Genomic DNA, 22,654 nt, shown 5'->3' on the forward strand with positions numbered 1-22,654 from the left:
TTGACATAATAATATCAATATATAATGGAAAACGGCCTAGCTCACCATACAATGCCATTTACGTGTTTTTCTGTTTACTTCCAGTAGATATCTGCACATATTATGATTAATCTTTTCAATTGGAACAGTATTAAAAATCTGGTCAAACATATTTTCACTGTTATATTTATTACATTTTCTGGTGTCAAACATGCCTAAAATTTCAGAAGCATACAGTACAACTGGTTTTACAGTATGATCAAATATAAATATAAAATTTAGGTGATCATTTTCATTCGCTTAGTTTTTTCGATAACTATCCTAACATCGAACTCGGTTTTACTGTGGGTATTGCTGTGTGTTTGTTTATTCCACATTAGCTAGTTGTGAAGGGTAGGGTTGATATTTCTTGCATGTATGCGCCTGACCTAATTCGGAAACATCTTGCCTTTGTTAGTCTTGTATGTGTTTTTTGTAAATTTTAGTTCATTTATATGTTTCGGAGTTTAGTCTAGTTTAAACATATTTATTTATAGTGGATTGGAAAACAAGTTTTGCAACTTATATTAATCCCTTTCCACTTTGCGGGTGCGAGTGCTGCCTTGTAGAGCGGCATTAACCTTCTCTTTTTCGAAATCTACAAGGGTGTCTTTAACGTGCAAGAGATATGGCTCTCTCTTAACACGGGTCAGCCATTAATCGTCCCCTTCCGACGGACTATCATCGTTTCCTTAAGACCATACTCGCAAATGGTGTCAAGGGAGAGCCGAAAATTGAGTTCCTGAAATTTCCATTCCGAACGGGGATCGAACCAGGAACCTTTGTGTTAGTAGTCCAATGCACTAACCACTTCACCACGGCTCTCTTAGTTTCGGAGTTTAGTGATGCATGTTTAAGACACCAAGTTATTATCTTTTAATGAAGTGTGACAAATAATGATATACATCACCGTTCTATTGTCTCGACATTTCATATATATCGTTACAAAAGTAAATTGATGTTGTCACGATGATAAAGTTCTAAAAATGAATGATTTTATATTCCTTTGTTATGTTTGACTTCTTGCAAATTAGTGTCACGTAGAAAGATCTTTTCATGTACCACATAGCAAATATAAAGTTTGTGTCTTTGTATTTAGGGTAATTTTGCTTATATAAAGTTTCAAATATCTTGTGAAATACAATGCAATCTCCCAAACATATATCCAATAAGTTGCGCTCTCATTCAAGCTAACATAAGTGTATTTCTTTGAAATTTAAATTGATGATTACTAAATACTGGTTTGAATGTGTTCATACCTTTGATGTTTTTCGTGTACTTGATGTACCCTTTAGCTTTGTAACTACTTGTGTTAATTCCTAAAGACGCCATTATGAAGAGCGTTGAGATTTTTTTCTAAAGCTTTAAAAACGATAGGATAATATATGTTTATTCACATTTTAATGTCTATTCAAATAATTCTGTAACGTTGGTATTTGGTGTAGCTGGTGTTTATCTTTTGTATACATATCATGTGTGTCTGTGAGTATTTAGACTTTAAGTATGAATTTCAGACAGATGTTTTCTTCCCTGGCACACATACACTTCGACACTATTCTTGTCTCTATGTTTCCTTTTAGAAATACATATCATGTATATGTCATTGAAATGATATTGCGTAAACATTTTTGCTTCTCGTTTGTTTTCGTAAATCTAAAAACCAACCACTTTCTTACCTTTACAAGTAGGATGTATTGCCGAATAAGCCTTTTTCTATGTAATATGTAATGCGTAAAAAAACCACTTGGTAAAGTATGTTTAGTGTTAATATGTCTTTTGATTGAGTTAAACCATTTCAATTAATATTTTATAGTGTGTCTTCCTATGTTGTGATGTTACTCTATTGTTTCAGATAAGGGTGAATGTTGGTATCTATTAAAACGTTTAACCATGCTGCATTTGTTTGCTCCTGTCCTTAAGTCAGGAATCTGATGTTCAGAAGTTGTCGTTTAAAAATGTGGTTCAAAAGTGTTTCTTGTTTCTACTTTTTTATATATAGTACGGCGGCTTTGTGAAAAATTGTACTACAAGCATTGAATTTGGCATAGACCTTCCTCAACTATTTCTCTTTCATTTCAGATAGAGAGGCATTTGAAAAAAATGTCTCACTTCCGGTAAAATCTGAAATGGCGGACGTCATACTTGAATCAGCCCAATATCGAAGGCTAGTGTGTAAAATTGTGCTATTATCATGCTACTATCAAAATATTTGGTACAAACCTTTGTTTTTTTACTATTTTTGGAAAAATTAAATAGATAAAATGTCTTCAGAAACCCTACTTCCGGTTAAAATCCAACATGGCGGACATTGTACTTAAATAAGCTTATGTTTTTGGGAGGGTAATTGAAATGTGTTTTAACGTATTGCTACTATCATTACATTGTGCAGGAACCTTTCTTTGGTGCTTCTGATGGATACAAGGTATAAGACATATGTCTTAAAAACCCTTACTTCCGGAAATATCCAAAATGGCGGACATAGAAATATCAGTTAATTATTCAAATTTTCATTTTTTTTTTAAATGTAAAGAAAATGTTGGTTTTTTTGTGGGGGCTGGTCATTAAACTTTTGGCTTTAAGTTATCCCCAAAACCACTAATTCTTATGTTGTAAATGTTTAAATATAAAATTGAAACTTCCGGTAAAAATGTGACGTTAATTTCAAAGATAAGTCCTCAGTCCATGTCTTCGATGTAGAGTTTTGGATAAATTGATTAAAACAAAATTAAATCACTATAGTACTTAAACATTTTTTAATTACTTCTATTTGCCAAGAATACATGTTTTTTTTCTCTCAGTCACCACCACATGCACACAACGCAGTGCACGGAAACCAGATTTTTCTTACATCCACAATGTACAAGCTCCTGAAAAAATTATGAGGCCTCAGAAAGAGTTTTTTTAAAGGGACCCTCTTTGTCCCTTGGCAATCCATTAGTGCCTGGACTGGGTAGCATAAGATCCAATCCCAAGCTCGTCTTATTAAACACCTGCATTGGTATAATGCACGTTTTACATGCTTGAAAAGACTAGACCAAGTTGTGAAAATAGCCTCACTTATAATTAGCCCTCCGTTTTGTGCAAAAAATGATTTTCTTGCTTCGTTAATCATGTTGACTCCATCTGCTAAGTTTTTGCGATCTTACATTAAAACCTCGGTGATTTAGGCTGTTCAATCATCATTCTTTATGTTAAAGTCGCATCTTCAAATACCATCAATTTCTCCCACGCAGTCCTTTTTTCCCCTTTTCAATCAAAGAGAGAACCGTATCACAACCGGTAAAGGTATGGGTCAGAAATAAGTGTGTGTGATCACTCATTGCCTAGTGCATTTAAAAAGGCCATTGATAGATATTAATCCAAAGATTTTTGCCTTCCCAAACACAATCTATAGTTCGTCAGCCCATATGTCACGGAATAGCGAAATAGAATACCTTGGAACTGTAATACGAGTGGATGAAGTCTTGGATGCGTATGGTAGTTATAGCAACAAATATATAGTCAGGATATTCTATCTTATCCACCACGTGATGTATTTCAAGTTAACTTTAAAGCATCAAGTTCACATTTAGAAGCAGACACTAAAATCATGGTACTTAAACACGAACTTAAACAAGTCATTATTCGAACAGTCGTTACTGATGATGCTGGCATTACTGTTTCGCTATTCAATTTGCTCTCCAATTGACAGCTGTGAATATATAGTGAATATATATAATAAAATATCTACCAGTAGAATATAAGAGTTGACTTATAATCTCAACTATTCATTAAAATGGTAATATGGTCTGTTAAAAAGAACATTTGGTAGACATCTACTGGGTGGATATTGCTGCTTGACTGTTACCTCCGATGATAACTATGATAAGACTAGTAGGTGACATGACATCAAAAAATGTCATCCACTCTCGAATTCTGTTCATAAATTAGAAAAAAGTGTACCAAAAATACGGAACTCCTAGGCATATTCAATAGAGGGAAGTTCATAATATTATGACTAAACAATTTTTCGAAATGATAATACTTTCCGTACTTTTTTTTTTTTTTTTTTTTGGTTTATACCTCTTCGAAATCTATAAATACTAACGGTCTATACAGAAAATAAATACATTTCTAAACAATATTTCGTAAAGCAAAATTATTTGCTCACCATATGCATAACAAACAAGTATATTCAAAGAATATAAACAGAAAACGGTTATCTACCCATTATGCATTGTGCGCAAAACTGTATGTTTTTTCTTCTTATTTATACCATCAAAAAACGTAAATAAAAATAATTCTTTTGAAAATTATTTGTTCTCTTAAATAATATTAAAACGACAAACAAATGCAAAAGCGAATATTTATCATGTGAATTTTAGTTATACATGTATTTATTCTGCTTTTAATGCCATAAATAAAATTCAACCATTTTGATCCCTAGATGACTTGAAATGACGATTTTTCTGTCGTGTATTTATGAGATAATTTTTGAACTTAATTTATCAAACCGATTGTAGATAATATATAAAACAAATATTATACCAAATGAATAGCTTTCACGTGGAAAACGCAGAAGCAGGAAAAATCAGCTTACAAGTTCTTACTCCAGTGAGAGTTCTTTTCATTAATTAATTTCATTTATTCTTGCAAAATGAATAAGTATAATCAAACAAGCGCATTATTTACAAGCAAGATTATTTCTCCTCGGATGAATGTCAGCTGTTACATTGCAAATTGTCGACATAACTTAAGAATGATTTTTTGTTACTTTTGCAAGACGCATAATAACAAAAAAATCAACCGTTTGATTACCGTACTTTTATACAATGTTTCAGGATAAGGGCAAACAAGAACATTCATACAGTTGTAAACAAAGTAACATAACATACTATACAATTAAGAAGATGTGGTCTGGTTACCAATGACTAAATGACATAGAATAGAAGTAAATAACTATAGATCACCTAGACTTGCTACATGTCCCTTCCTAATTTTTTTCTATCTCAATTTTGCCCCTTTAATAATTTCACTGCTATAACTAGAAGATTACAATTATACTGACATCTGCAGGAGGTTTCTCCAAGGGCAATCAGTAGGCTGGCACTTATCAGTAAACATATGAATTAGTAAGAGAGAAATATTAGAAAGGGAATTGTAGCAAGTCTATAGATCACCGTACGGCCTTCATCAATGACCAAAACCAATACTACATAAGCAGCTATTTTATGCCCCGAAATGACACGAATACTTGTATAAATCTTTATCAGTTTGTTATCTTGTAAATATATAAACGTTGTTGGTTTATAAACAGTGGTACATTACCGCCATTGGCTCTCGTGGGCATATTGTTTTCTCATTGTTTTGAATATGTTCAGCAGCAAATCGTTTGTCCTCGCAAATTGTTCAATTACTAATTTTCTAACAGGATAGTTCTATCGGTAACGATAAATGATGAGTTAATTTCGCCCCTTTTTCATCACTATAGGCTATTTCGTTGCCGTCAGTGTTTATTGGTGGAGTAAGCCTGAGTGTCTGGGGAGAACCATCATCCTTATGCAGGAAAACTGGCAATCCAAATCAATTATGATTGGAGTCAAATGCGTCTACCACGTGCGGTTTTCGAGCTCACAACATCTGTTCTGACAGGCTAGTAAAGGTTTGAATACTTAAACACTTGATCACCGATGCCCCTACGGCGGTAACGAGTTTGGGGCCACTAGATTACTATCGACCCATGTGTACACCATGAAGTAAGATATTCAAATTTTAGCGTACATGTAGTTGTCAATTTTGATAACACAAAACTATATTCAATCATTTGAAAATGCAGCATCAGAGAACATGTTTATCTTTTTGATTTCTAACTCTTTAAATCTCATTTGACAAAAAAAAAATCGGCAACATTTGTGCTATTTAAAGATTCAAATTGCACAAATGTTTTTTTGTAGTCATTTCTGGTTCAATCCGCTTTTCTGTTTTTGTATTAAGTTTTTAAATTCAAAATATTTCGGCAATAAAATTCTATGTAGAAATCTTAGTTGTCGAAATGCGCATTATACCCAGTAAATGTGATATCGTTAATTTAATTACAATTATTTTTCTTTTTCCTAAAAATAGCTGACATTTTACTGCTAGAAATTGTACCACATATTTTCTACGCCAAACAAAACGTTAACATAGTTGACAATAAGTATAATGTCATGATCACACAAACCATGCCAGACAGACAGAGAGAAAATCACCCCAATACATCTTACAAGAAGGAGTTGACAGTAGTTGATAATTAGACTAAACGTTCAAGCTGAAGGATACCTGCACACCTTATATACCTTACCTATAGCAGCAACATATATACTTGCAATAATTGAAGCTGATCAACAGAACACATTCAGTGCATGGTTGTCGTTTGTTTATGTGTTACATATTTGTTTTTCGTTAATTTTTTTATAAAAATAAAGCCGTGAGTTTTCTTGTTTGAATTGTTTTACTTTGTCATATCGGGGCCTTTAATAGTTGACTATGCGGTATGGGATTTGCTCATTGTTGAAGGCCGTACGGTGACCTATAGTTATAAATGTTTGTGTCATTTTTGGTCTCTTGTGGACAGTTGTCTCATTGGCAATCATACCACATTTTGTTTTATATAGACTGATATCAATGCCAAATGTATTTTAACTGAAAGACACGATCTTTCGTGAAAAGATGTTTAACTATTGATTATAGTATCTAAGGGAGCTACCATTTGATTTTTATGGGGGGGGGGGGGGGGGGGGCTAGGATGAAAAATATTGTCCTGCATTTTTTGTAAGTTGTAATCTCTGTCCTGCCTTTTTATTTTTCACTCTATCCGGTCCTGCTTTTTTTTTAGTTTATCCTGACTTTTTTACATAAATTGTCATCTTTCCTTTTTTTTTTGAAAGTGTCTCATCCTGCCTTTTTTTTTACTCAAAACTCCTGTCCTGCCTACTTTTTTCAAAAAATATCCTCAATGTTAGAAGATGTGTTTGATAAATAAAATGCAATGTCTGAGGTCGAGCATCACCACAAATAAACCATTCAAAGATTTTCTAAAATCACACACGTAATTATCAAATAAAATGGAAAAATGGAAAAAAAATAAAAAAAATATGATAACTGAAATGTTTAAGTGCTATATCTAATTAAAATCGTTTTGGAAAATTAATGACAATTACGGAAAACTTATAAGTAGATAAATTAACACTTGAAGTTTGCAAGTTGTGAACAAAAAATGCGAGGAAAACTTGTAAATGTTAAAAACATCATGGAATGAGGATAATTGGGAAACTTTTAAATCTGTACTAAAATATATATGATCTGCAAACAGAGCCTTGTCGACTTTAATTATTCTATAAATAAACTAATTTGTACAGTTTTCAAATTATGAAACAGCATAAAGGAAAACAGTTCCCTCTTCGTTCGCTACCAATGAATAGTTTCTACTTTTGTGACAGTCGTAAAATATACCTCTGGTTTTTTTTTATTCCATCATTAGAGCAGAGATTAGAAGCTGTCTATCATGTTTCCCGTCTGGTGAGGGTACTAAAATGCTGTTGGTGTCATATGATGCAATGTAAATATTGGAATCATTGTCAATTGTAATTCCGTATGAACTTTTTATTTTTGAGTCGTCATTAAATTCCCAAATTTTCTCTCCATTCATTTTGTAGCACGTTACAACACTTTTTATTTTCTTGCGTGATAGAAATGTTTACCATCTGTTGTTAGATACGTCCATACCGGCATGTGTTTTTCCTAAACCACAGTTATAACATCATCATTTTCCAAATCAACACGCTGAATTCCAACTCCATGCATATAATGACCACATTAATACCGTTTCAAAGTATACTACCCCATCAGGATAAGAAGAAAGTTTGAAGCACTTATCTACCTTTTCTGTATCTTTATTAATTACTTCTTCGGATTTTCCTTAACAACTACTAATGATTCGTTAGAAATACAAGCGACACCATATAAGGTGTTAATACAATTGATGATGTTGACTAATTTTCCGTTTTCTTTCACAATAATAAGCTCGTTCTTCGTATGATTTGCGATTATCATGTTCCTATTTGGTGAAATCTAGCAACTGCAGATCTTACAATCATTTTTTTCTGCAAGTTTAGTTTTTAAAAGCAGATGTAACTTAAAGTCGGCAATTTTCTTCGGTTGCCTTTGTACCAAAGACAGTATTTGTGCCTGTTTCTCTTTTTCAGATAGTAGTATGACTCTCGAGCTGGTTTTCTCCACAGACACAGTCCCAAATGTTTTACTGGAAAGAACTGAAAAAAAACTTTAGCATCAGCCTTATATCTTAAATGCATCTGTTACATACTTCCATCACCAGGTAAGCACTAATAGACTATTTGTGCTTTTCAATCTCTGTATTCAATGTTCGAATTCCTATAAAAAAACTTTGCAGGTCCGTCGCGTAATCTGTAATTGCTGACACGTTTCCTTCAAGGATTCCGACATCTTGCATTTTTTTGGGACAAAACTGAGAGCAGTTTGTCTATTTGTGACTTGATTTTGGTCTCAGAATATTCCAGTTGAGTTTAGTTCAAAATATTTTCTTCGATCTGGTTTGAATGTACATTCAATTGTGTTCGCATACTTTTCACTTTCTCAGAAAATCGTAGTCTTTTTTTTTGTGACTTTCTTCAAATTTTGGTTTCTGTCGTCGACTGCCAATTTAATATTCTCTTTAATTCGATTCAAATCATCTTCAATTACACAGAATAGAAACATAATTTTTTGACATTTTTAGAAGTTCATCAATTGCGGTCAACCCTATGCATTTTTGATGGCTTGTACTATACAATTGCTACAACAAAGGATTTCATGATAAGGACAATATACTTAGCATTATTTGTTGTGTTCATTGCATCGGTTGGAAATCTTAGATACTATAATTGTTGGTAACATTTTATAATTGTCTACACTATTGACCTCGTGATTCCGGGTGTACTTAGATATGCTGTGATGTGTTAGACATTCGGAGCACATTGCTTCTTCACATTCCGGGCACCAATGTTCTGCAGGTTTGGTAATGTGTTGTCCGTTACAAATGTTACAGAACATTACATTGGTTGCCGCCATTTTCCCCTCCCTGAAATAGAAACCGAAAGTGAAACATCTATCATCAGGTTAGCATTGTCATTAATAAAATAAATATTTGAAAATATAAAACGTATCAGTTCTATACACACAGTTTAATTAATATAGAATAAGAAGATGTGGTATGATTGCGATGAGACAACCATCAAACAAAATCATAACTAAACTACGTGAATTTAAGGGTTACACGCCATTATTCCGACAGCCCATTAGTCCGACAGCCCATTGGTCCGACAACCCATTAGTCCGACAACCCAATAGTCCGACAACCCATTGCTCCGACAGCCCCAAACTCCGACAACCCATAAGTCCGACACTAATGGTATCAGGGAAAAATAAAATGTGTCTGTCTGTATTATTACGTTTAGATATGTAATAACATATTTTAAGAAATAATCCCGTATATATAACATGAGGCTAAGGTAGTTCGAATACTTTCTATATATACTCAATTCGAAATCTGTATATAGAATAAAACAGAAAAGAAAATATGTCATTTTCCAAATTAAAGGATCTTAAAGAGCATATAAATCAAGAACAACCATTGATGGTACGAGCTACTGATGACACTCCCGCCCAAACATTTCGGTAGACAGGAAATGTTTGAGTTGTGAATCTGAAAAAGCATCACACAGTATAACTGACTAATATAAATATTGAAATAAAATCTCAGAATTAATTTCTTGTAGTTCCTAAGAAAAATGTGACGACAATTTTCAACTTGGCTGTCACATGTAATGAGTAATGAATTTGAAAAAGTATCACACGCCATAGCCGACTTCAATAAACCTTTCAGAAATCCTTGTAATGTAGTTCACGAAAAAGATGGAACGAAAATATTTATGGGACGGACGGACGAACTGACGGATCGACTGTTAGACGGTACGACAAACAGAGGTAAAACAGTCTAACCCCACTTTTTCGAAGCGACGGTCTAATGATTGGGTCAACATTGATGACATTAAGACATTACAATACTAATATGATATGATTATCTTTATAGCCCTATAAGCCTCGGTCACAATCGGAGCCAAGACAAAATAGAAAAAAAAACTACTAACACATTGATATCAAATAACAGTCAGTATCAAGACATGTACTCCATAATTCAAAAGAACTAACAAATTGAATGTAATCATCCTTTTCCCCCATAATAGTAAAGTTTTCTTGTGTTAAAAAAATTATCTTATTTATCTTACTTTTTAAAGTTCTTACATGGGGTAGAAATATGGTGAGAGAGTTCCACCCTCAAATTATTATGAAGTGAGCATTCGATTGAAAAATAACTCCCATCCTCAACTTTATCAGCTGTACAAAACGATTTTTTTAGTATCGAGCATTTCCAATTCTTAATGTAATGGAAGAGCACCGATTGTGAATTAACATGGATAGCACCGATTGTGAATTAACATATGACCTACCTTTCTTAAAATCAATAATATCTCAATATTTTTCTTCTTCTTGAAAAATGCTTTAAATGAAAAATAAATGTCAAGTGTCCACCAAAACACATAATGTACTAAGTTTTTAAAATTAGACAATATGATAAAGACACAAGCAGGACATGAATGTCACACATTGTCTTAGATTTTTTACTAGTTTGTTACATGTATTGGCTTTCATACTGCACTCATCCTATTTGAGCATTGAAAATGCGTTGATTGTATATTTCTGCAACAAAATTAATTTAAATGAAACTCAGAAGATTGATACCAAGGAGAGAAAGCGACTAAAGAGGACGGGTAGTGTCATCAAACTCCGATATATTTATTTAAAATGTAGTTAACAGTGGGGAAAACATCACTCCCCTGATACGCGAAAAGGGGGAGCCGAAGATCTAGTTAAGTCTTAGATGCATGATTTTTTTATTAGTTGTTAGTGGCTATGAACTACAGTGCTTTGAGATAACTCCGAATACTCTCAGATATGTTCCTAGTGTCTTTTTGTTGTCGGGATGTACAAGTTCCCGGCCACATTCACTTGTATTTTTGTCTATCTGATGAGTTAAGCCTTTTTCAACTGATTTTTATAGTTCGTTCTTATGTTGAACTGTTATACCACTGTCCCAGGTTAGGGGGAGGGTTGGGATCCCGCTATCATGTTTAACCCCGCCTCATTATTTATGTATATGCCTGTCCCAAGTCAGGAGCCTGTTATTCAGTGGTTGTCGTTTGTTTATGTGTTACATATTTGAATTTCGTTCATTTTTTATACAAATAAGGCCGTTAGTTTTCTCGTTTACATTGTTTTACAAACAAATGGAATTTTTTAACGACCTTGACTGGCTATACAGCCCTTGCACGGTCGGTATTGTTTTACATTGTCATATCGGGGCCTTTTATAGTTGACTATGCGGTATGGGCTTTGCTCATTGTTGAAGGCCGTACGGTGACCTATAGTTTTTAATGTCTGTGTCATGTTGGTCTCTTGTGGATGGTTGTGTTATTTGCAATCATACCACATTTTCTTTTTTTATAAAGAAGGTAGATCGAGTCACACATGCGAAAAAATAGCGAACTAGAACAGCACAGACTGATAGTGGACACACAAACAACGACATATTAAGATAGATAAAGTACCTTTACACTTAAAACGAATATGGGACGTGGGTAAAGACTGAGCAGTTGCCATAAGCATGTGTATTAACTTCAATATACTGAGACAAATATCCCGCATTTACCAATACACATACGAAAAACACATTGTCGGAATAATGGGCTGTCGGAGTAATGGGTTGTCGGAATAATGGGCTGTCGGAGTAATGGGCTGTCGGAATAGTGGGCTGTCGGAGTAATGGGCTGTCGGAATAATGGTTGTCGGACTAATGGGATGTCACCAATTTAAGCAATCTATAGGTCACCGTTTGACCTTTTATTAATAAGCAGAACTAATACCTTGCAAGTCACCTAAAACAGGCTCGGATTTGACAAAATGTGAAGTTGAATTCATAAATGTTGACTTCATCATAGAACTATCACCAGACGCCACAATAAAAAAGTGATTGTTGTATGACGTCAAAAGATCAAGCTGAACAGATTATCGGGTATGGTTCAGATGCAATCTTAATTAAGCTGGTTCTTGGCAGACAACTGCACTTTGTTCATTGACGTTCATAGACGGTTTGGGTGAAGGTAATACAATCGGATTCCAGTTACATGCTTACAAATCATGTTTACAAATAGTTTCTGATTGACAGGTTACCGGAGGTCAAATTCGGGAGCACGATATGGTATTTCGAATGGCTTCTATCGATATTGGCCCCGAGGGCAAATAACCAAAATTTACTTCTGGCTATTATTGGCCATGCAAAAAAGTACGTATCAAATATTTTTTTGGTGAGATTATGACATCGGAAGGTAACTTGTATCTTTTACAAGATTTGAATTTGTAATACTCAGTCTAAGACATGTAGTTTTGAAGCACATTTTACAGCGTACAGTTCATCAGTTTGGAATGAGATGTACCAAGTTATAGTTATTTACCAAGCAAGTCGGTATATGCCATTTAATCTGCACAGCACGAGATGACCCTAACTTTATGACTGTAAAACAAACAGAAAACTTAATAACCAGTAAGATAGACCCGTGTTATTCCACACCCTTTATAATAATGATGTTATGATCGGTTTCTTCATATATACACGGCTTAATTAATATACAATAAGAAGATATGGTATGGTTGCAATGAGACATCCATCCAACAAAGTCCAAACGATTTGCATTTTCGCAGTTATATATCACTGTACGACCCTAAATAATGAGCAAAACCCTTACCGTATATTAGTCAGCTATACTGAAAGGTTCTAAATGACAAAATGTGAACACCATATTAAAAAAAAATAGCAACTAGATTAACAAATTAACCAAAAGCAAAATAGTGTGTCTTTCTATGTTGTGATGTTACACGATTGTTTCAGGTAAGGGTGAAGGTTGGCGCCTATTAAAACGTTTAAACCCACTGCATTTGTTTTTACCTGTCCTAAGTCAGGAACCTGTTGTTCATGCAGTGGTTGTCGTTTGTTGGTGTGAATCATAAGCTTTTCTTTTAAATACACTAGTCATTTTGGGGGTCCTTTGAGGTTTGCTGTTCGGTGTGAGCCACGACTCCATATTAAGAGCGTACTTTGACCAATAATGAATCATTCTTACAGATTGTGACTTGGATGGAAAGTTGTCTCATTGGCACTCATACCACATCTTCTTATTTATAATAACCAAAGTAGCAAACCATCTGAGAGTAAGTTTGATCTTTTAGCAATGATTGGTAGTAGTCAACATGTATCAATACAATGTTTTTTTTTACTTTGAATTATCATATATTTCTTCTGTATATACTGACAAAAGTATTACTCTATTTGAGAGTAAGTTTGATCTTTTACCAATAACTGGTAGTAGTACACGTGTTTCAATATAATCATGCATTTTGAAGCTCAATTCAGTGACATTCTGAAGGTTTTTAATTTTGCTTTTGAACAAGAAATATCTTAGTTTACCTTAAAGTCTGGGTTTCATCTACATCATGGTTTTACTTGACCAAATCATTTGAAATTAACACCACTGCAGTCTAGTTTACTTTTGATATAAGGTTTTGACACTTACCATTTTAAAAGAGAAATATGCCCTTCGTTGCCTTAAAAGTTTTTAAATTTTTTTATTCTTATATATTTTTTTCAGTTTCCAAATATTTAATGAGAATACTGCTTGAACAAAATCTTTTAATATGAAAACAATGTCATGGGAAAAAAATACAGGTAAAGATAGATATTGTTACATTTACCGTTCAATAGAATAGCTGTAAAGATGCCTTAAGCTAATAAAATAGTTTGAATCCAGATGCACATATGCGGAAAATAGTTATAGTGCAACTTGACCCAATCTTTAGGAATTTGTTCACAATTTCATACAGGTCAAGGTCCATTTCAACGGTTTTAACATTATCGATTCAAGAGTTATGCACCTTAGTCTAATTACTTTGCGTTCGTCATTTTTAATTTAGATCAAATTTTTTTTCTGAAACTAAAATAAATATAACCAAACTTGGCATTAGTCATTGGAGTATCTCGTTGTGTGTCTGCCAACAAACATGGTCGACATGGATTAAAACAGAACATACGTATACAGTGAAATTTGGTATTAGCTTGAGTACCCCTATACATAAATAGAGAAAATAAACCTAACGGTTTGTAATGTCAAGAATGCTGAGATCTAGTCATTATTTCTGTAAATGAATAAAAAGAGAAGATGTGGTATGATTGCCAATGAGACCACTCTCCACATGAAACCTAATGAAACAGAAATTAACAAATATAGGTCATTGTATAGGGCATCACTTCAACAACGAGCAAAGCTATTGTCATTTTTTTTTATCAAACCTGTCGTACGCGTAAGACTTCTTATTTGCGCTATTGTCGCAAATATTTTCAGGACCTTTCTGTCATAATTCAAATATGCGTATCCTATATCAAGCCGCTGCCACCATTAGGTAAAATACGAAATTTCAGTTAATTTAATGCTATCATCGTACTAATACACAAAATCTATTTACGCTAAGTACACATGTAATATGATAATTAAATGCTCATAATAATAACACCTAAGAACGAAAAAAAAATATATTAAGAAACTTTTATACTTGCAGTATAAATTCCATAGCCAGTTGAGGTTGATTTCTTTAAATCAATTTCATGACATTTTTCATATCAGATGTAAATTAAGTCATTGTGCTTTCTAAATTTGGCAAGATAACATATCTGATGTGAAAACTGTCCTGTAAAATATGATATTATCAAATTTTAGCAATACCGAAATTTACTGTCAACATTTGTAGTGTAACATAACCATTGTAGTGATTCTAAATAATTATTAGAACGGAGCAGGTACAATTCATATATTACCAAGTTATTGTCCTTAGTGGCGGATCCCGAAATTTTCCTAAGTGGGGGCCCACTGACTGCCTTAAAAGGGACCCGCTACGGTCATGCTTCATTGATTATATATAATCAACTATTTTTTTCTCCAGAAAAGGGGGTCCCGGGCACCTTGCCCCCCTAAATCCGCAACTGATCCTGCATACATGTATATGCATGGTATTTGCTGTTGTATATATAAATCATTAATTGACTATCCCTGTTATCTACAATATGGTTTTCTTTCATTGTACTCATTTAGTTACTCTTGATCCTTCTTATACTACTATTCACACACAGACAAATGCTAATGTCTTTTTGGTGATTGTACGTGTAATTAATATACTAGGATATGGTTTAATAGGGACCTTCACAGTTTGTTCATCCATATTGGATAGGAGGCAGATTTTTTTGAAAGAGGTGGAAATAGTATGAAAGTATAGGGAATCCTATGCATGTTTCTAAGCAACTGCTCTGTTTAAATGATGTGTTCTCGTATTTTTCACAATATTTTTACCTCCATTATGAAAATCTGCCCCCTGTCCAATATGGCCGAACTAACCGCGAAGAGCCCTATTCAACAGAATATGGTCTCTGGTTTGTAAATCCATATTATTAAATACGCTATGAATTTGAGAGAAAAAAACTACTTTTAAGAAATAACATTGTTTTAATTAGCATGATATTTTTTTTAAACTCTATACAAATAGTTTTGTATTTCTTTCTATCGTTTTTATTTGGAAAAGACCTGCCATATAACATGCCATTCTTCAAAATATGTTGAAATATTTCCTGTTGCACGTTTTACACTCTGTCAATAAATTTCCGTCAGGCTTGCACCATTAGACATTGAAAGTGTATAATTAACATAATTATGTTTTATTCCAATAGATAGCCTATAACATAGTTTGTCAATTTGTTTTTGTTAACATTGGTCTTATAAAGTTTACTGTTGCTATTTATCTTTTGTCCGAGTATATTGGCGATCGTTTTAACTCATCGGCATACATAACATTCTAAAAGCCTCAGTCTGGAAAAGTCACTTCTATTTTCTTGTTTATATTTACTGTTTTAGTTAAGCCTATTTGAACATTTTAATAACTTCATATTACCAAGTATCAACTAAACAATGCAAATACCTCTTTGTTTATCTGTTGTTAATTTCGGATCGATCAATCAATTGTGAAAGTAAACAAATAAATTTAATCAAATCGTATTTCAGACAGGTAAAAAATAGCGCACCCCGTGACATACCCGTTTAAAAGATTTCAAAACGTTTGCATTTATTCCATTGTAGTAACAAAATCTATAGAACACGTTAAATAGTTTCCGTAAGTGAGAGTATTTTGACTGCTCGCTTCACACGACTGAATCACTATGAATAAACAACATACGATAGTACTGTCAATGTATTGATATCTCCGTTGCGAAGGAAAGCGATATACAACATTTTCATATATCACACTTCAACTGGCGCACCGATTTCTGTCCGAACAGCTTTCTATATCCAATTATCACAAGTTATAATTGATGTGAAATTCATACACAAAAATTAAAAGAATTAAAGATTAGAGACGGAATAATCTACACCTTAACATAGGTATTTAAAGATCAAGGGATTTATGCATAAAAAATAAAGGTAAGTCAAGTTTGAACTTATATTAAAACATTATTTTTTATGAAATATTCAAATCACACCCGTTACATTTCAAAATCTGAATTTTGTTATCATTAGACCATAACTGTTTCCTCAAGATTGTGTTTGAAATAGATGTTTGCTAAATTCTGTAAATGTATGAAAATATGTTTACACACACATGCCTATGGATAATTAAAAAAAGAATCAATTTAAAAAGTCAGAATATGATAGATATACAGGTAAATTCTAATATTAGTTTTCTTTTAAAATAAACATGAATTTCAAACAAAAAATTAATGTTCCGGAAACATGAGAAGTGATTTGTTTTTGTCAGGGTGTCATAATAATAACACAATCTCTTTGTGTCATCAGAAAGGGAACTATATATAATATTCCTTTTGTGTAAATTTCTTCAACTACTGTTCTAATTATGCAAATTATTACATGAGGGGAAAAAGTTTCAATTAAAAACAAAACTTTTGGCAGTGGTTTGATTTCTCATATTTGCAGGACAAACAAATTTTAGTATGTGACAATTCTTTATATCTTTGTGTAACTTTGTGAAACAAACAAGTGAGGTCCTGATACATTTTCTAGAAACAAATTGATCCCTGACAATGCACTTAAATGTCGGCAAATCTTCAATATCTTCAGATTATTTGTTCATTTCTTACTACTTAAGGGTCTTATTGGCTTCAAAGTATGAATACGACAGTTGTTTATGTGCTTTGTGGTCTTTGGTTATCGTTTTTCTATAGCATACTTTATCAGAATGTGTCATAAGGTTAAATCTCGTCGATTTAATAAATTTGTAAATATCTCAGTATCTCTGTGTGTGTTTGTTTCTTTTCTTAATTCGAGGCTAAGGTTTGCATGTTTCTAATTCAACTTGTGACCTTCTTGCAAAATTATATCTCGTTTAGACAAATAATCGGACGATGAAATTCAGGATACATCTTTAAAACCGTTTCTATAAACTATAAACTAAATTATTAGTACATTTTATATATGACATCCAATTATTCTCTATTCTTTTCATTTTATCCATTTTTCCAAATTTGTTTTTCCATTTTTTATTTTGGCTATCTTTTATCTACTTTTTAACACTTAATCCGTAATCTATAAACTCCATCCAATACCCTCGATCGTATATAATACATACATGCATCTAACCCTCGATCGTATATAATACATACATGCATCTAACCCTCGATCGTATATAATACATAGAGAATTATACATGGCAAAATCCGTATCATATGTCGTATCATCCCGAGACATCAATATCAGCCCGAGGGCCCTTAGGCCCGAGGGATGATATTGGTCGAGGGTGATACGGATTTTGCCATGTATTATACGCTTTATCATATATTTCAACAGAAGAGTTTTATATTATATGAACTGTTTTTTGATCCATAGCACTGGGTTACCTTCAGTTCTGCTTTTGTCTTGTTTTAAAGCTTTAAAATAACTGCTCAATTATTTATACGAAGCACCTAGGTTACCTTACAATCTGTTGTTTTGAAAATATTTTGTTTATAATTGTATTATTTAGTGTTTTGTATTTTTTATAGTTGCATTTAGTGTGCCAAAAAAATTGTTGTAAAAACTTGATGTTCGTGACGTTACATACCAAACAATGACGTCATTAAAAAATTGACCTATTTTTTTATTTTTTTTTTTAATATTTTTAAATTTTTATTTTTTTTTTTATTAATAGAAAAAAAATTCTTAAGCAAAAAAAACCCCCAAAAAACTGACTTAAGTTTAAAAAAAAAAAAAAAAAAAGGTATGCGATACGGGTTTTACCATGCGATACGGGGTATGCGATACGGGTTTAGCCATGCGATACGGGGTATGCGATACAGGGTAGGTGATACAGACTGGAAAAAAGAACCTTTATTAGATATACAAAATAGCTGTATTTTGTACTAAATATATGATAAATACATGCATCTAACCCTCGATCGTATATAATACATACATGCATCTAACAAACATTAATGTAATGATGTAAAAGATATATTTTAATTAAAAAAACACCGAGAGCAGTATTCTATTAAATGTTGGAATTGAACTGTAAATCATTTTCATTTTGAATTTATGTCTTTTTTTCTTTTAAAATACAGTAATACATGTAATGTCAGAGTTGTTAAATTCACCTCTACATTATCATTCTATAACATGTGTGTGTTAATCCACAAACAATTAGTCCTTCAAAGAGTTATTGCCAATAATATCCATACCAAACACGTTTTATTTAAATTTTACAGCTATCATATCGCTGACTTTTTCATTAAAGTAGGACTACATGTATCAAATAACCATCAACCTAACTCTAGTCAGCACGTAATTACCACCTGCAAACTTTGATCTCTACCTGACAAAATTTAATCAAATAATTTCTGAGACAAGTGCACAATGCATCCACACGACTTCGTACTGCTATTTTGTTGAGTTATGTATGCCTTCAACCCCATTGGGGTATAAATGTGCATTTATTCAATCAACTTAATATAAAGCTAAAAATACGAGATTGTGTCATTCCATTTTAAGAATAATGTTTGCTGCTTTTTTGCGCTATATGAGGGATTTTCGTCATGCGTTAAAGAGAATTTTGAATACCAGTATAACTTGGTATAACTTTTACTTATACATTTTGTCATAAGTTTCTGTTGTTTTTCTTACTGATTATATATCGTGTCTACTTCTAGAATGATGGTTAATTTTTACAAATTGTTACTTGGATAGAGACTTGTGTCATGAGCACTCATACCACATCTTATATCTATATCCTGAATTATACACATAGCAACCTTCAACATGACAATTTTTAACCAGTATTTAAAGTTTCTGGTCCCGAAGTCCCCTACTCATACAAATTTTTAATAAAAACTCTAGTTTTCAAAAATAAAACAACTAGACCGAAACTACGTACTAAATTTACTAAATACATTAACCCCCAAAGGAGTGGTGCATGTTCATGCACAAGCAGATAAGGGCTCAAATGGTCAAAATATATTTTGACTCAATAAAAGTTTCATTCAAGGGAATTCATTTGAAGGGTTTATGTTTTATGGTTTCTAAATGTGAGTTGATGAATTGATGGTGTGACACCTGTAGTTCCGGTGACAAAAAAAGGACAAGTTTCCCTTCAATATCTTTTGTAGTGCCACTTTCTTATTCTTCTTCTCATCTTCATTCTAAATTTCACAGTATCAAGATTGGTTTGTGAAGGTTCCAGAAATATTTGTGTTTTCGAACATATTACCAAATCATATAAATTTCTTCAAATATAACCAATCCGAACCATAATTAGTCCTATTATATATAAGGGACGACAGTAATATATACAGGTGCAGATCAAGACTAGGATGTCCCTCACATAACGAAAATCATGTAATAAAGGTAAAACTACTGCCAGTTTTCGATACTCCAATTCTCCGGCAGGAGCACCCTCTCTTAAAAATCAAATCCCGGATCAACGCTTGTAAAACATATATTATGACAACAATTTTCCACATTCAAAAAATGTGTCGCTTCATGCTTGTCGTAATATTTAAGTAGATTATAAATGAAAACTTTGTCCTTTGTTACTTTATTTGCCAATAATTGGATCAAAATAAGTTGGATAATAGACATAATTGTTTACATTTTATCTGAACTACGATTATTACCATCATGGGGTAGCTTAACTACCCAAGTCAGGCCAGATTAAATAACTGATAAAGTACCAAAATTTAAATACAAAATTAGATATAAATGTTTTCTTTGACAGATCTCACTGTGTCTCTCTACAAAGAAAATTAAAATCGAATTTTGATTTATATATTAAACCATAAAGAGAGGCTTCAGTTTAAACAAGACTTGTAAAGTAGAAAAAATACCACCGTTAATTTTCTTATTATTGCAGGCTTTGCGTGTTTATTTATACACTTTAGCTATGTTTTTGGCATTTGTATTTGTATCAAAAGCCGTATTTTAGTCTTAAGTCTAGATACAGTATGCCTATCTTTCGTGGGAACCTTGCTTGACAATCAAACAGAATATCATTATCAAAGATCTACAATTTTGTATCAGTCTTGGGTTGTCAAGACCTTGCTTTAAACATATTTTATTTCAAAAAATCTTGTACATGACATACACATATAAATACAGTGACAATATATTACAAAAGGATTCGGAAACAAGGTTTCCCTTATATTAATCCTTCTCCCTTGTCATGACCTTGTCTCAATATCATCAGGACTCACTGTTTTTACGAACTTTTCCGCTCTCGGTAAGTTACAGATAATAATAAAATGCATTTATTTTTGAAATAGAAATAGGACATGACTATCTTTTCGAAATGGTTGACAGTGGAACAGGGTTGCCTTCCAAAGAACCATGATTCGTATCTATTAAGCATAACAATCCTGTCGAAAGTTCTACAAACTCTTATTGATATAACTATTCATATTAATCTTGTTTATACTTTCGGAAGATCACTTTTTTTATTATGACTTTCGAAATAGCACTTTGGTTATACTTTCGGAAGCTCACTTTGTTTATACTTTCGAAAGCACACTTTGTTTATACTTTAGGAAGTTTATACTTTCGGAAGCTCACTTTGTTTATACATTCGGAAGCTCACTGTGTTAATACTTTCGGAAGCTCACGTTGTTTATACTTATGAGAGCTCAAATTATCGTTGACAATTCAGTTTTATCTGATACCGAAATAATGTACAGCTTTTTGGTAAAGGTTGGTATTTGAACAGTACTTGAATCGTTAATATAATCTAAATTGTACTTCAAATATGATTTATTAAGGCGTGGTGTGCAATTTGTAAAATATAATAAATGTTTGTATTAACTACCGTTGTGTTTGTTGAATTTGGCTCCATTGGGAAAAAATCATTTCTTTTTAATTTTCAAAACCGATTTCACCTTCATTTATTTCAATTCAACTCTTTTTGATGTAGATTTACGTCATATCAATACTCCTTCAAAATTCAAATTCATTTACATATTATAGATGAGCAAATGATTTATACCAAAGAATTTTTAAACTAGTACTTAAATACAAAATACAAATTGTAAACAAGAAAGGCAAAATAAAAAAAGGCAATCAGATTATGATCATCAGTACGCGCATTAAACATTTATTAAAAGTTATTATAATTCATTGGTTTACATTTCAAAAGCAGATTAAAACAAATCATGCAGTATTTTTTCAACATTTAAACCATAAATTTAGCTTTTTAACAATTTTATTGTCAATATACATAGTAAGCAGAGCCAAAACTTGTTATGTTTAGTTTGATTAATTATTTTTGCTAAACGTACAGTGGCAAATATTTCATGCATGTTAAGGACAAATTATGTTTAGTACATTGCTTTTTTTGTTTGTGATTTTCACTAGTATCCCGGCCAATATCGAACATGAGAATAATTATAATTATATACTTCGTTCTTGTTTTAAATATAAGTATTGCATGAAAAAAAAAAGTATTAATAAAATATGTTTATAAATAGGATAACTGTACATTCGAAACTGACCTACATTTATGTTTTCAATAACACGGTTGCTATATCTTATCACCCAAGCCCCTTAACAAACAGAGCTCTTTTGAACAAAAGATTTATGTAAAGTGGCCTATGATTTCTGATATTCTAATAAAAGTTTTACATGATATTTACACAAGTAATGAAATTCCACTAGAAATCCCAATGAAAACATCTATCGATTTCCAGCTATTCCATTAATCAATTTACAACGGTATTTCAACAGCTTTAGATACATTGCAACTAAAACAAATTTTAAAATATGCCTTTGTAAATTATTAAACGGAACAGATTATAATATTTGGAATTATATTAGATCACTTAAAGTGAGAGTATTGTGTTAGTGACTTAAATTATCCTAAAAGCTCTAAAAAGTACTTTGTCTTGAAAAAATAACAAAAGTTTAATAAAACAGAATCAATT

The sequence above is a fragment of the Mytilus trossulus genome, chromosome 4, assembly GCF_036588685.1.
Source record: "Mytilus trossulus isolate FHL-02 chromosome 4, PNRI_Mtr1.1.1.hap1, whole genome shotgun sequence".
In the NCBI taxonomy this organism is placed as follows: Eukaryota; Metazoa; Mollusca; class Bivalvia; order Mytilida; family Mytilidae; genus Mytilus; species Mytilus trossulus.